This window comes from Drosophila takahashii, chromosome 3R (assembly GCF_030179915.1).
Source record: "Drosophila takahashii strain IR98-3 E-12201 chromosome 3R, DtakHiC1v2, whole genome shotgun sequence".
NCBI lineage: Eukaryota > Metazoa > Arthropoda > Insecta > Diptera > Drosophilidae > Drosophila > Drosophila takahashii.
The window spans coordinates 32,527,310-32,544,153 of NC_091681.1; the positions used below are offsets into that span (position 1 = coordinate 32,527,310).

General features: G+C 41.5%; 1 protein-coding gene across 2 annotated transcripts in view; it reads right to left on the reverse strand.

The window, feature by feature from the left end:
- beat-VI (beaten path VI) overlaps window positions 1–16,844 on the reverse strand; it is a 62,283-nt gene that overhangs the window by 23,122 nt on the left and 22,317 nt on the right. Inside the window, exon 2 of one of the 2 annotated variants that reach the window (XM_070216972.1) lies at window positions 12,985–13,030. The exons of the other annotated variant lie outside the window; for it this stretch is intronic. The gene's annotated coding sequence lies outside the window, so the exon portion shown is untranslated. The remainder of the gene's footprint in view (window positions 1–12,984; window positions 13,031–16,844) is intronic. 2 annotated transcript variants of the gene reach the window in all.

Consider the following 16,844-nt stretch of genomic DNA (forward strand, 5'->3'; position numbering starts at 1 on the left):
GACTGCATTTAATTTGATTAGCAAGCCGAAAATATACGCTTTCATTAGCCCGCGCTTTTAATTCAATTTTAGCTAATTTTTTCAGCGCCAAAGTTACAAAGTTGTTACAAAGCTAAGAAAAAACATGGTTTGCCCCGGAAAATCCTTGGGGAGTGGTCTTCCAGCTTAAGCTGAAGTTATGTTTTGTGCTTTTGGGGCCAGGACAACGAAGACGACGACGACTACACGGGGATAAAGGAATATTTATATTATTACAAATTTATGATTTTGTTTTTTCTTCGCCACGGCTGCTCTGCTCTGTCTTCTTACATAATGGAAAACGGAAGCGGAAGCGTGAAATGAGCTTGTGCATAAACATCTAGCGCACAAACACTCGTTTAAGCAATCGCCATGCAGGTGGAATCGCATCCGCCATTTCGGTGGCATTTTATGACACAAAACTCATAACTTTTTCCTTGGCTAGTTGCTTATTTTGCTCAAAAATCCGCAGCAGCCACATAAATATCAACCCACACCCGCACACACACACACACATATACACTGAGAGAAAATAAAGTATGGCTTGCTACTAGGCTTTGGCATAGCCGCAAGATAAAGTGGCATTTGAAACTTATATTTCTTTGCTGTTGTGGCCTTGTTTTTGTGTTTTTGAGTTTTCTGCTTTCAGCTCCCTCTTACTGGGGAAACTTTTTGCACAAGATCGCGTCACGCCTGGAAATGAAACTTTTTCCCTTTTCTCGAACAGTTTCCGCTTGCTTAGACGGCAAATGAAAGGGGCGAGTCGAGTCGAAAGTGCACCTTTTTTCGGGGGAACTCCAAACTACAACCTTCCCATTGGGTTCATCAGCGTAAATGTCAAAGAGCTTTGTCATTGGCGCCACTTGACTTTGTTAAATGTTAACAGTTTTTATCTGCCGGGGCGGTTAATACGCGGCGCTCGGCCTTAGTCATAATTTATGGCCAGAAATAATGCGCCATTAAAAGTTTTGCCGGAAGGAAAAGCGGCGCCTCGAGTCGAGTCGCAGCTGCCGCAAATAACTTTGCATGCACGTGTTGAAAACGCCAGCGATACAAATCTAAGTTAAACGAAGGCGGTGGGAGGAGGGTCCAAGGAGACCAGGCTCAAAATGAAATCAACGCCGGCAGATAAAAATCTTCTGCCATGCCAGCTCGTTAATACATTTTTGATGAGACGACACACACAACAAGTGGCAGGCGGATGGACAGCAAGTTATGAGGAAAAGTTCTGACTGGCTGGCCCCTCAATCTCCCCACCAATCAACCTCCTAACCAACATACACAGTAAAAAAATACATCAGATTGCTTTTGCAGGTTAATTTAATATTTTTTTAAGATCAATACACAGGGAAAATTATACGACGTGTTAGGTGACGTTTTCTTGTAAAAACGTTTTAAAATTAAAAATAAAAAGTTTTAAAAATACAATGTGAAATATAATTTGTAGAAAGCGTTTTACTTTTTAAAATGTTTCACCCCTTATTTTGCACCTAAAACTTTAGCTAATTTTCTCTGTGTATCATTTTGACGTAAATTCATATCATTTCATATCATTTTGATATGAATAAAGAATTTTGATATTTTAAAAGAGTATTTTTATAATTTTTATGGAATGATAAAATATTAGGTTGACCCTTAACCCAATTTCATATCAAATTTTTTTTCTGTGTAGCACCTGGCCAACATACTCGGTGCTCTTTCTGTGCTCCCTGACACAGTTTTCTCCGGTTCTCGACTGGCTTTTGAAATGTTTTGCCTGCGCCGCCATAAATCAGAAGCAGAAAACTGAAACTAAAAGCCTGCCCACAGGAAAAAAACGTCGAAAGGGGGGATTGGTGGGCGGAAAACTACAGTTAAATATGTTGTAACAAATAAAGTACATCAGTTGGGCAATGGCACAGAGCACAGAGCACACAGTGCGGATGAGGATGCGGTAAGGATGCCTCGGCAGCTCATTCATATTTATGGCATTTTTGCATTCAGCCGACATCATTTCGTAATGTGAAGAGCTGTTACCGACCTTACTCAGTTTTGGTAGGGGGCAGGGCAGGTCCTTTAACTCCTTGCACAGAAATCATGGCAATTGGCACGTTGCTCATACGCAGCGTGGGCCCACTGACCTCTGCTTCCCCTGGTCATTTATGAAGCTCATAAATTTCACACAAAATTTTCCCTTCGCTTTCTTGGGCGAAAATTACTTTGCAAAAAATACCAGAAAAAAGGAAAAAGAATTGTCTAATAAACTTTGCAATAAATTCGAACATAAATTTTATACACACAGCACCGGCAGCCGAACTTCAAGCGTTAAAACTATGCCAACAAAAGCCATTAATTCCAGTCAGCAGAAATGAAGTAAAGTGTCAGTTATGTCGGTGGGGTGTTCGGTGTTCAGACGGTGTTTTTTCGAGGGGTGTTCCCAAGGACTGGGGACTTCGAAGGGAGAACTCCGGAGGTGAGCAGGCTGAGCTGAGACAGCGGAAATTAAATGCTGCCACTGGCAGTTCAGCAGTTCCCCTTACACAACTCGACCTTCTCCTGTTTTTGTTGCTTGTCCAATGCCTGCTACTCATAATTAGATGATTTAAAGTTATCGCAAAAGTTGCAGCTGCCTGTTCTACGGCGGACTGCAACCAGAACAGGTGGAATAGCTGGAACACAGGATGATGGGATGGTCGAATGGAGGTGGTTTAATGGGCAGTGGCAGGAGTAGCGGTTCGATTCACTTTGCCGTTTGCCAAATGTCTCTCGGAGCTTAATTGCAAAGTTTTTGGTCGTCGTCGTTGCTGTCCAAAGTGATTTTGCTGAACTTTGGCACATAAATTATGCGATTTTTAAACAGCCAGTGCTCGCGGAGTTTTCACTTAGTTCCAGTTCCAAAGCGGGCTGTTCTGTTCCAAGTTGAGCAAAACAAATACATATAATTTGGCATTCATGAAATTCACTTTGCAGCGCCAAAAAGTTCGAATGAGCCGCGGGCTAAGAGTAGCCTTGGCTTTTGCTCCTTTTGCTCCTTTGCGAGGCACTAATGTATAATGAGGACACACGAATCTGATACTGATGATCATCTCTGCGCTCGCGCCCTCGGTAAAGGAATATGTGTGTATCCAACCCATCCCCCCCTTCAGTCTATGTTTGCCTGTATGCAGAATGGATTAAAAAACTTTTGATTAACCTTATCAAAAGCAAAAGCTGTGTAAACATCGCACAGGGCGAAGGAGCAATCAGAGGACGTCGAGTGGGAAAAGCGCAAAAGACTCGTACAAGTTTTTAAAAGAAAATAAGTAACTTTTTGACAGCCTGCTACACACACACACTCGCTAAACTGTTGTTGGCTTTCTGTGTTCTTAGCCCTTTGCACAAAGCAAAGCAAAAGTTTGTTATTTTTTTTAAAAGCCAACTCCCTTAGCCTTTTGCCAAAGCGTATGCGTGTTTATCTGGGCGAGAGGGTGTGTGACGGAATGGCAAATAAATTAAAATAAAGGCCGGAATATGGAGAAGATGGCTTAAAAGTTGCCCCGAATATTGATGGCCAGGGGAAGATAAACGGGAAGGTTCGTCAGTCTTACACAACTTTTGTCTATTTATTTTTATATTTCAAGCAAAAACAGTTTTTTAAAATATTGACAGGCCGAAGGACTTCAGTTTCCATGTTTTCATTGTTTTGATTTGACATATAAAAAAATTAAATATATTAAAGTACGGTCGACCTTCCTTAAAGCGAAGTGTTCACCCATTGACAAATTCCCTAATAACATTTTCCTCACATTTGTGTTCAAGGTTTTGTATTTCACGAACTAAAACTCAAGTAATAAAGATGTTTTTCTCTATATCATCTTGACAGTGCTAAATGGTAGTTTGCTGCTCCTCTGCATCTATAAATTAAAATTGTTTCTCTGGAAATATACTTGTTGTCATTGCCAAAGCAAAGACATAAATGCATTTGCTCTCGTTTCGTCTGAAATATTATTTAATCCTTCAGTGTGATTCCAGTGCACGGAAAATGGGACATAAAGTTGGAAATATATAGCGATCTAACTATTCCATTGCCTTAGCATAAGCAAAGAAAAAATCATAATTGTATTGGAAAAATAACTCTCTAAAAATACGTTTTCATTTGGCCATGAATTAGGCATTTTTGAATTTATTTCTGTGCAAATAATATTTTTTCGCAGAACAAATTCGTTTCATTTCACATTTGACTGGATTCTTGTTTGCCTAATTTTTTTTTGCTCCCTTTGCCTGCGTTGTTTTTTCCGCTTTCTATTTGCTTTGCTCACAGTTGAGCGCAATAAAGCCGCAATTTTTTATTTTTGCGTATACGTAACGTACTCAAGTGTCGCACCTTTCACGCATATGTAGGCATTCGAGGAGGTTTTTTCAGCGAAAATCAGACGACACGTCTTTGGCACAGAGGAAGTGTTCTTCTTATCGGTGGGGCGTCGCACTTCAATCAGCGGTTAACTTGGCTGCCTGTTCGCCTGGAATTAACATGTCACATTTGACGCAACCCTGCTGCCAGCACACGACGATGTCTTTATCGCCGCGATACACTTTGTTGTGCCCTGCAAATGAGCATTACTTGATTACCCGCAATTATTGTTACTGTGCCCAGACACACTCACACACTCGCACATTTTTCCGCACACATACGGGACACACACACACAGTGAGTCGTGGAAAAGGCACATAATTGCCGCATATGCGAAATGAAAACTCTGCCGGCAGCATACTTGACATTAGTGCGGTGGCTGCGAAAATTTTAGGTCAAAATGCTAGAAAAACAAAAAGCAGTGAAAATACTTTAAATGCGCAAAAGTCGTTGCACTCAAGGAAAAAATTTAAGAGAAACAAAAATCATAGTTCAAAATGGTATTAACAATTATAAATAAAACTTATTTTAATAATAAAATTAAATTAACTTGAATTTAAATTCCGCTTCCTTATCCAATGTTAAATTTAAATAAACTTTGAATTTCTTAATAAAAAATCTGTTTTTGATACGATAATTAAAAAAAGTGTAGAAAATAAAAACATAATTTAAATAAGTAATTGGTTTGCTTGAATTCAAGAATACTTCCTGGTTTTTAAGTCCTGAATATTCTTCTTTTCTAAAAAAGAATAAAATGTAATTTGGTTTTAATAGGCCTAACATTTTAAAAGGTTTAGGAAGTGGAAATATTAGGGAATGATTATTAAGAAAATACTTTTTTTTAAATTTGTTTCGTTTTGCTTATATATTTCTCTAGGTGTAAGTCTGACTGTGTGTTGGTACTCTTTTATATACGAAATGCTGCCGCTGCTCGGAGCAGTTATGCGCTGCATTTAATTACAGTTGCGAATCGCGGGCTTTTTTCGAGAGGCAGTCGCGAAAGTTTTCGCTCGGCCTCCGCAAGTTGCTCGTTGCACGTTGCAAGTTGCAGGTTGCAAGTTGCGCTTTGTGCCAGCTAAAAAACCCAAACGCATTTCATTAACACAGCTCAACTTCACGGCAACAATAGCAGTCGTAAAAGCAGTAGCAGCAGCAGCAAACAGGCGGAGAAATTCATTTTTTGTGCCTGTATTCAGCATGTCGCCAAACATTTAGCAGGCCCTTGTAGTGAAAGTGGTGGAGGGGGTGGAAAGTGGGTGGCACTTCAGCCCTGAGCCAAAACTTGCCACTCACACTTGTACATACTCACACACTCACAGACGCAGACACATGCACAGTCTCACATGTACTCCAAAACGCTGACGACCTCAATTTCCAGCGCATAAACACTTTTTATGCAAAATAAAAACGCTTTACTTTGTGCAGGGCGCATTGACCGAAATTTATTTATATATATAGCATATATGCAGCAAAAAAATACACGACAAATATGTATTTTAAATAAATCAAAATACCCAGAAAAATCCATTTAAACAAATGCGCGCCGCACAAAGCAAAGACAAAACAATTTGTTCTTAATTGGCCAGTGGCGCCCGAAAGCTGGCCACAAATGCAAAATAAAACTGTAGTGCTGCGGATCAACTGAAAAGAGGGGGCAATAATATAGCAGTTCCAGCTAGACAGTCAGTTAATATTTAAATGGGTAAATTGAAATATCATAGAAACCGAAATGGATATGCTCTTCAAACCCAAAGATGGCTAAAAAAGTTGGCATCAATTTTATTCAATTAATTCTGAATAGAAGATTTGTTTGGTTTATTTAATAATTATTTGCCTAAAATTTAGATAAAGATGATACATACAATTTCTTAAATTTCTCAATAAATTTTAGCTAGAAATTCTGTCTAAATAACTTTTATTTATTACGTAACTTGCTCAATATCAAATATCTCCCTAGTAAAATATGAAAATTGGATTTCTCAATATGAATACAGAAGTCCTGCTCTTCTTGCCATAAGTCCATAATTAATTTAATCAAATTAACCGTCATTCTTCTGCCCACCGAATCGATATCGAATTGCATGATATGCTGATCGGGGACTGCTATTTTATTCCCGTCGTTAACCGTGCATGGAGCGAGGGTAAATATCGTCATGTCGACGACAAGGATATGGACGGCAGACAGTTGGCGACAGCCGGCTTGTTCGAACATCCTCCTCCTTTTTGGCCAACAACCACCTCCTGCACATTCGCACTGGGCCAAAACGGGCCGGCGAAGAGAGGAGAAGTCAATACGTTGCCTTAATTGCTTACAAGTTGTTTGCCTTGTTGTTGCCGAGTATGTTTATCGTTTAAAGTCAAGTGAATTGACCTCAGCGCGACTGACCCATTGACCGTCCTCACTGTTTCCATTCCATCCAGTCTTTGGCCCCAGTCTGTCGGCATTGATTTTTATGGAGCCGAGATAGAAGGACCGGCCGTCGACCACTTTATGACTTTTTTAATTACTTATTTTGCTTAAAATTGTGTAGTGTAGGCAAATAAACAAATGGAATGGAGAGTGAATGTGTGTGGGTCGTATATACACTAGCAGAAAATATGGCTCCGTTTATAGGCAAATAAAATAATGAAAATTGCGATACGAAAGAGCGCTTCATGGTGGCTGGGCATCCCAAAAGTCCTTTGTTTGTCTTTTATTAGGACAGTAAAATCTTTCTTGTTGCTGTTTTTGCTCACTGCTGCTGATGCTGATGCTGCTCCTGATGCTATAGCTATAGCTATATCGTCCTCGTCATCGTCCCGGCTGCTAGCCACTTGACCAGGGCCAGGACAATGAGGACAATAACGATGTCGCTATCCCGACCTTTTGTCCCTTGGCCTGGGCAAATTTTTATATAGTTTACCATATTGTTGGGCTACTACTGGATTTCTTTTTTTTTTTTGGTTGCTGCTGCTGCTGCTTGGCCTGCAAATATTTTGAGAGGAATGAGGCCAAAAGGCAAAGTCCTGGCCACAGCATAATTTCGAGAGCAAAGAGCCGAGGAGGAGCAACAAAAACCATGACAAACAAGTCCACCAGATGCTGTGACTCAATTCGAGTGGCCCTATAACTAAATGAGACACATGTACATATATATCTTTATCTATATAATATATATATATATGCATTTTAGGGCGTGGTCACACTTTGATTGTCTTCATTTAGTTAGGTTTTTATGCTGATTTACTTAGGCCACAGACAGCAGCCATTTACGACCTTTTAACGCCCGGCACGATAAAATCTGAACGTCGATGCTTTCGTACTCGTACTCCTCCATAAACCCCCGGCCAGGAGAGCCATAAACCCGGGCTCAGACAATGGCTGCAAAAGGTCTTGAAAGCGATTTCCCATTGATTCCCCCAAACACCCCTCCTCAAATCCCATCGAAAAGTGCACCTCCGCAATGGCCAATTCATTGGTGGCTCACATTTTCGGTGATTTAAATTAATTTCAAATATCATTTCTCACTTGCGGCGCACAAATCGACCCTGACCTGCGGCACAGGAGAGTTGCGGTGCCGGCTGGCTAATGAATATTTAAACAGCTGCACGTCCGTCCCACTAGCACATAGAAAATATATGGACCCTTTCAACTGGTTGCCATGGCAGGGCATTAAATGAAATTTTCCAGCAGGGCGAAGTTGTCTCAGTGGTAAAAAAAGATATAAGACCAGACAAAGCTAAATTTATTTTGGCAATTGCATTAAGTGGCTGATAAATCTCAAGCCTAAACTTAAAATTCTGCTGAAATATAGCTACTTTTATCTCGACGATCTAATGATTTAATAATGATGTGATGATAAAAATGAAAAAATGTTTCTTAAGACTTACATTTTTTAAAGGTTTTCTTTTTTAAAGATCTGTTTATTAATAAACATAAGAATTATTAAATTAAATTTATCAGCTAAGAAGAGAAATCTCAATGAGGAATTCATTTTGAAATTTTGGTTTAAATACTTATTTTTTTTAATACCTACATAAAAACAATAATCATCAAATGAAATTTGTCATATAAGAAGAGGTGTTTCCATGGGAAATTCACTTTGTCAATTGCTTCAGGTGGCGGGTAAGTCTCAAGTTTTGAGTAAAAAACACATCTTCAAAATAACCACTCAAAGCTAGGTTAATATCTTAGAAATCTGTTCACGTTTGATGGCTTTATTTGTGTTTTCCAATCCAGTGACCTAGCCAACGCCGCGCGCCTTTAAAGTAATTAAATTTCCGTGGTATTACGCATACGCCACATGTTACAGCAGCAGAGTAACAGCATTGCGGGATGTGTGTGCTCCTGTCTGTGTGCGTTTGATTGTGCGGCTTGTAACCAGGCCATCATGTCGGCGCCTGCTGGTTTGCAAGGGCAAAAGTCTCGGCTCTGGTCTGGGTTGGGTCTCTCAGTATCCGTATCCGTCTCCATTTCCTTCTCCTCGAGAGTCCCTCATCTCATTTCATCTCATCTGCTCTGGTTTGGCATGGCATGGCCTGGGTTGGCCGGGGTCTGGTCTCCGTCTCAGTCTCATATCAACAATGTTGCTAAGCTGCCAGCATCAGCTACTCCCAACCGCAGCGGTTTCAGCGTTGAAATAGCAGAAATTTTGATTTTACGACCTTGTTGCCGTCATTAACGTTATTTTATGATGACGCTGATACGACCGCGAAATATTGTGTGCCAGTCGGAGAGGCAGCCCACACCCAATCTAAAGGAGGCTGAAGGACCTGCAGCAGCCCCTGGGATGAGATTGTGTGTGCGGACCAAGTTATTATGTTCCCGACCGTCTAAGTAAAAAACCAATAAATGTTAATGAAAATACAAGAGACAAAGTTTAGTTCGTTTAGGTCGAAAAGTAAAAGGGAATCGCTTTGTGGCTGTTGGCTGCATGAGGCATCCATCGGAGAACATAAGCTGATAATATTATTGCGCTATTAATGGGCTCAGGTTTTATGGCAGTTTTAATCGCTTTTGTTACAGTTGCCAAAGTCGCAACAATAACTTGACAATAGACCACAATAAAAAGAATTTGGCATGCGTGTGCTAGTGTGAGTGTGGCGGGTCCTTTCTTCTTTCTCCTTTCTCTATATATTTCCCGCTCCTTGCTGCTTTCGCTTTTGTATGACTAAGCAGCGATTGCAACTTTTTGCCATTGGCTCGAGGCAAAAACTAATTGCAAAACCAAACGCACATCCCAAGTAGCTACCGATCCCGCTTCCGTTTCGTCCCCCTTTTCCACGCCCCTGACTTTGCGGACAGGTGTGCAGAGGCTGCAGCCAGCTGAAAAGCAATTTAGCAAATTCCTTGGTGTTTGGCAAATAGAAAAGCCAACTTCCAACGGTTCTCGGTCTTTTCTTTCGGCTTTCCCCCATCCAAAGCAGCATCCTAGTGCAAAATCAATTTTAATGATACCATGCTGCCAAGCAGCAGCCTCAATGGAAAGGAAGCGAAGCGAGTGGCGGCAAGTAAATGGCAAATGGCACCTCTATAAAATGGTTATCCCCTAACTCATCCTGGCCTCGATTGCAACATATGCAGCTCGCCCTTAGAGCATGACCCTTTCGACTAGAGATGCCCAAAAATTAGCACCAGATCGAAATTATCGATAATTTATATAATTTATCGTTAATTTTTATAGTATATCGCTTCGGTTATGTAGTAAGACTATGCTTATTTAAATGAAAAGCCTTTTATTTCTAAATGTATATTAGTTTTGACTTAAAAAAAACCCCTTTTTTTTTTGAGAATAAAAGATAATTTCGATTAATCGATAAAATAGATATATTAAATAGATGATTATTTTCTTTTCTTAGTAATATGACTTCTATCATTTACGTACACAGTTTTTAAATAAGATAAAACTTCTAGTCCTTGGTTGTTTTACCTAATCGAAAGTTTCTGCTCCGTGCAATCTGCAACCCTTTTAATATTTCTCATTAAAAATGGTAACCCAGGGAGTCGCCCCCTTAAAAAGCTACAATGTTTGTAATTATTTGCTAAAAATATAGTTTCAGGGCGAGAGCACCACCTGGCAAAGTCTGGGGACATCTCATATCATATTTAATGCGTATGTGTGACGAGTCTTTTCCCCTTTTACCTTTTTCTCTCGTTTTTTTTTTTAAGTATTTCCTTTGAGGGCGGCAAGTCCCTCAACTAAGTTGTTATACAGTTGCGTGCACCTGTCTCTAGCCATTTCCAGGTGCAAGCAGATGGCATTTCTTTGGCGCTTTGGCTCTTTGCCCCCGAGTGCTGCTGGCTTGTCGCAATTAACGTTCGCGGAAATTCCTGGCAGTGGGATCAGCGGGTCGGAAGGCGAAGGGCGGAAGAAGAGGGCAAACGCATTGGGGCGTGAACAGCACGGAAGTCGTTCGGCCCACACGGCGGATACGTGCTTTAAGGTCTGACCTTCTTTATGTGTGAGCTCGTGTGTCGCTGAGTGTCTGCTGCAAATTGTTGCATGACATTGTTCCCTGTCACCCACATACCATTCCACTAACCATTCCCCTATCGTTTAAAGGCATTTAGTGACTGGGGCTTCCTTTTTCTTTTCCTTTTTTTGCAGTGACAACTTGCGGCCTACTTGCCATTTGCATGTGGCATATGGAAAAGTCGGGAGTCTCGGCAAAACAATTGCTGCCATTACAGTTTGTAATTCGGTAATCAGCCATACGAATCTGCACAATGGCAATCGGAGCTCGTTCCTCTCTCTCTCTGAGTCCTTCGTCCTTGCCAAGTTAGGTAAACATGGCAAGAAAAGTTGCCAACTTTTAATTGAAGTGAAAACGACGATAACGACAGCATTGTTTGGGAGCTGAGAGCTGTGAGCTGGGAGACTGGGTATTCGTATGGGATCCTGGGAAATGGTATGGTATTTGGGATGGCTCTGCTCGGTAGCTTTGTTGCCAGCCCGCTGGGATATATGGAATACGAGTGCGAGAGATACATATACATATACATATGCTGTGTGCTGTGCGCCGTGCGGCATTGCAAAAACAGTTGCGGAATTGCTTTTTAAACCCACCGAGCGGCGCATAAAAAACCAGCACAGCCCCGATCTCTGGGGGCGTGGCCCAAAAGGGTTGAGTTAAGCCTTTAAAACGTGAAACTTTTGAGCCGCTTCAAGTTTTAGCCAAGCGTATTTGCCTTTGTGGTCGCTCCGTCCCCAGCTGACATGCAGGCAAATACCCAACTCGACCCGATCCCACATATATAAACTGTACATATATTGGGCTGCAATGTTAAAGTTTGCATTGCATGCCTGCGTGGGAGGGGCAGGGGGTGGAGTCGTGGGGTTTGGGGTCAACCTGTTGCCAGGTCAGGACCTCTGGGCCTGGGAAGCTGCTGTAAACATTAGACAGGCTATCAATGCGGGCTGCGATAGCGGGTTGAATAAGCAGGCGAGGCGGCCTTGAAACGATAGTTGGCGCGGTTCGTTGGCTGCTTTTCAGGGGTCCTTGTGGGTGGCGGTTGGTCAGGGGTGGAGGGGTGGTTGGGGGTTATGGCACCCGGCATTGTTTGCATTGGCGCACGCAAATATGTTTGGCAGCTCCAGCTGGGACCAAGGCACGCGCCGGAGTGCGACATTCGTGACGTCGCATCCAAGACCCTGTTCCCAGGTCCACCTTCTCCTACTCCTCCTTCTCATCGCAGCTCATCCCTGGCCAGCTTTGATTTATTGATTTTAGCCACGGCACACAGCATACCAAATGAGACAATATTTACTAGCCTCGATGCTGGCCTGGTCCACATGTGGCACCGCCATGGTGTGCACTCAGAAATATTTTACCTTGTATATTTCTAGATTTCTTTCGAACTGGGATTGCTAAGTAAATAATTCCCAAAAAAAATCAAAAGGTATGTTATTTCAATTACCAGTTATTTAAATGACAAATTTGCAAATAATTAAAGGTTTAACTCTATAAAACACTTTTTTATTTACTTTCAAACTATGATTGGTAAATAAATAAATAGTAAATAAATCAAATTTTATTTTATTATAATCAACAGTTAGCTAAATTCAAAATTTGTAAAAAAAATAAAGCTACGCTTTTATATAACCAAATAATATTTAAACCAGGGACTGAAATATTTGAGCCGTAATAAAACATTATTTACAAAATCAGGCAAATTGGTGAGAAAAATAAATAAAAATAAATTAATACAAAAAAAGTCCCAAATAACTTTTATTTATTACTATAAATATTAATAAAATGCTTTAAAGTAAATAAGAACTTGATTAAAAAGAAGTTCGCTCTACTTTATGTTTTGAACTTGAAAGGAGTTATCAATATGGTTTCCCCTTTTTTAGAGTGTATCATAGCATCAGGAGCATAGGCGAGCACGCTTGCTATCAGTGTCAGACTTCCATTAGCCAAACTGAATGGACCCCGTTCGTCTCTGGCCCGCCAGCTGTTTAATAAGCCCCCGTATTTTAAATATAGAGCACAGATGCACAGTTCCCGCATCCGGATGCGAGTGCTCCTTCGGCTAGGCTCTGGTCCCATCTCCTTCTCCATTTGGGGGGAAAAATGACGCAAGTTCAATTAAATCAAAGCCTCAGCATATTTCTTACCCGCTAGACAGTTCCGGCGCCAGACGCCGTCTGCTGGCGGCAGTGTCTGCAAGTAGAAATGGAAGACGAATTAAATTACATTTAAAGCGCAAGCTGCAAAAAAAAAAACCCAAAGAAACCGAAATGGCCAAACCCAAGAAGAATGGAAGGAAAAATAAATTGGCCAGCAAAGAGGGGGAACAAAAAATGAAAATCATGGAATTGATGTGGGGAAGCCGAGAAAAAAATGACTGATCCCCAAACCGATATGCGACTATAGAATACACTCCATAAAAATCACAGCCAGCAACAAGTGAGTGACGGCCATAAACTCACCGTGTAATAATTTTTTAACAAATTTTTTTTTGTCCTCTCACTTACAGGTTATAAATTGAACTCCTCCTCGCCCATAATCCCGACGCTCAATTGCTGAAATGCTTATCTGCTTAAGTGGCAAACGAATATGCCATTCATTCGCTCGTATCGTGATTACAGAGCGCATAAAAAGAAGCCGACAAAGTGTAAGAAATGGTGCCAATGAAACGAAATAAAATCGGCAAAAGGAAAAAAGAATGGGATAAAAAGCTGGAAAAGCTCCTCCTGCATATAAGGAAGCAAACGAACAAAAAAAGCAGAAATGTGGGCGTTTGGTGGTGGTGAAGCCGAATCAAAGGCGCAGCGCCAGTTCCAGAGATAAGTAAAGAGAGCAAAATTAAATTGGACATTTATCAAGAGATGCTTATTGATGCCCGAAGTGCCAGGCAGTAAGGCAGCCAGGACAAACACAAACAAACACACACCCAAGTCAAGTGGGCCGGCAATGTCGCTCAATTATTGTTTTGAGTGAAAAACTTTTATTGCCCCCGACAACTGAAGGAGGAAAGGTCGTTCGCTCGACTTGTGTAATTTAAATGTAGCCCACGGCAGCAGACCAACCAACACAAACGACTGGGAGACACGCGGGCATAAATTAAAGTCAGCAGGCCTTCTCAGAAGTTCTCATCCCCCAGCCGAGGGATCAGCCACTAATTACGGCTATTAGTGGGGCCCCGAGAACAACAGGAGAGCCAGAAACAATTACGGCCCATTTAATCACCTGCTGAAAATGTAATTATGCTGCATACCATTTGGGGCAGGCTATGAGTTCTGAGTCCTGCCCCCCGAAAAAAAAACTTCCAGAAAAACAAATCGAAATCGCCTCCAGCGGCGGAGTTTTGCGGAGCATAAAATGTTACCAACGCGATTTAGAATTTATTGCATGAAATTAACTTTTGCAAAATAATTCACATAACTTTGGGGCGTGCCGAAGGGCCGTCCGAAGTGGCTTAATAAAATAATTTATGGCCGAGGCCGAAGGGCCATTTCAACTGAGACCACCACTTGCTACGCCCCCCGAATGCCCAGCCAAGCGGATGAAACAAAGCAAATTAATTACGAGTCAAAGCGAAAAACCTTTGACTCAACTTTTCGGAACGCACCTTTGCACACACACACACACACGTTCGAAGGACGACATACAAATGCCTTTATCAATATCCTTTTGAGCAAACCCGTGAGAAGAAGAGCAAACAAAGTCTAATCAAATGCGACAGCAGCAGGCTGTCGGCCTGTCTGCCGACTGCCTTCCTCTTGGGCGTCCAGTGATGCGTGGCTAATGTGGCAAAGGGGCAGGTCCACCATCTCCCCCCATATCTTTTGACCGTGACTGCCTTCGATACGGCTGATCCGGCTTTTTCACTCCCCCGACAAAACCCCGAAAAACTAAGCTGGGCCACTTTTTGCTCACTGATGCGTTGAGTGGACTGAATCAACAGCTGCCAAACGTTCGGAACGCAAATTTATAATGTCTTAGTGCCCCATTCCCGCCATTCCCACGCTTTTTATCAACACATTTCACATGTCATTAGCCAGGAGATAACACATCTCAGGGGGTTTTGTAGATGGGGGATATGTACATTGTACATCCAAAGAAAACGTTGATATGATACGATGTTCCGTTTGATATTATGCGGTATCAATTTTGACTTGATATGCGGCATATAAAATCGATATGCTTAAAATTTTGAGCGCTATCGTGGAATTTACTGCTCTCTTTTACAAAGTCAGGCAACCACCTAAAGAGAGAAGTCGGCCAAATGATATTATTAAATATCAATTTTACCAGTATTGCATGGTAAAAACGACAGCTTGTCATTTTGTTTGTTTTTCGTTGAGGTTCTAATGAAAAGCTTTTAAATTAAGCACGACCGCCCGGGCGATGCGGTGAGATCCATTTCAAATATTAACACAGGTGACGGCGACAGGAATCCGCTCCGGTTTTTCCACACTTGAGCTGACAGTGCAACATGTGCACCCTGCACCCTGCTCCCTACACTCTACACACACGCCGCAGACAATTCCGCTAAAAGCTTCACACCCGTGGACAGTTGCGGGTGCCAACTGCGAGTCAAATTAAACGCTCTTCCTGCTCCTCCCGCTCTTCATCTTGCACACACTCGAAAAACGCTCGAGGAAACCGGGAGGAGTTTTATCTTTGCCACGCCAGCCGCAGCAATGCGGCTAAGGATCATAACTCAGGCCGGGCATCCGTGCTCGTCACTCAAGGAGCGTGAAAAACCTTCCAAGATGCCAAGGAGTCAGCCGAGAGTCCTGCCTGCATTATGCAGTTGCTCCAAGGCGTCGCAAGGCACTTGGGGAAAAAATCAGCTTAGGTATTAGTTGGAAATGTTTTAAAAATTCCATTTTCATTTTAGCGAAGTTTTTTAGGCACCCGTTGAATTTTTAATGTTTTTCTTAAATAAAGTACAGGTTTACTTGTATTTTAGGAAAATTATTATATGAATATTTTAACAGTCCTTCTAAGATACAGAGAATAACATAAGGGTTAAAAATAAAGAGAAAATCTGGAAAATATATTGTTCAGAGATTTTAGGGTTTAGATAGTAGAATAAAAATATTCCAAATATTTTTAGGTATCTAAGTGGGCAATATAAATTAAGAAAAATAATATTAAAAGCAAGCATTAGAGAGAAAATCTCTAAAAAATATTTTTCACAGTTTTTGTAGTTTACATACTGGAACAAAAATATTCAAAATATATATAGGTATTTATGTGAGCCATATAAATTAGGGAAAATAATATTTAAAGGACGCATTGAGGTACTTTTTGATAATTTCCTCATCTATGGCCAACTTCTTTCCGTTTTCTTGGCCTACATTTATTTGGCAAGTGCAGACGGAGCTGCAGCATCTGGCGCTGAATGCACTTAACATGTTGCACCACAAAATCGTCCGCCATATGCCGTGCATATTAATTTGATGGCACTCATATTTATGCCAAAGCAAAGCCAAAGCGTCGCAGTTGTTGCGACATTTTTTGACAAGTTGCAGTCAGTGTGTCTCGCTGTCGCAGCCGCCCATTTGCAATGCAAGGAGCTAGGAGCATGGAGCAGATGCTGCTGCTGCTTTTATTTTGCATATGGACGAAGGACGAAAGACCCCACAAAAAAAGAAGCTGCCAAGCTGGCAATAGACAAAACAGTAGCAGGACCCCACGATCCCGGGACCCGGGAAACTAAGGACAACTGCAATTGTGACTCCAACTCCCAACGAAACTCGCAGCTCCATCTCCAAACTGGCCGTGTCGCGATTTTTTCCCTATTTTTCTTTCGGTTGCATTCCACTTTAATTATTTCAGCAATGTTGCTGTTGCTGCCGCTGGTAACGACATGAAATTTACATACGCAATTTCATTGTTGCCGCAGGATCTGGCGGTCCTCTTTTTCGCCTGCCACCCGCCCTTTGTCAATCCCATAGCATAACGCATTTTATATTCAAATTTTTTTGCTGCTGCAGTCTGGCTGCAAATTCTATTCGCAGTT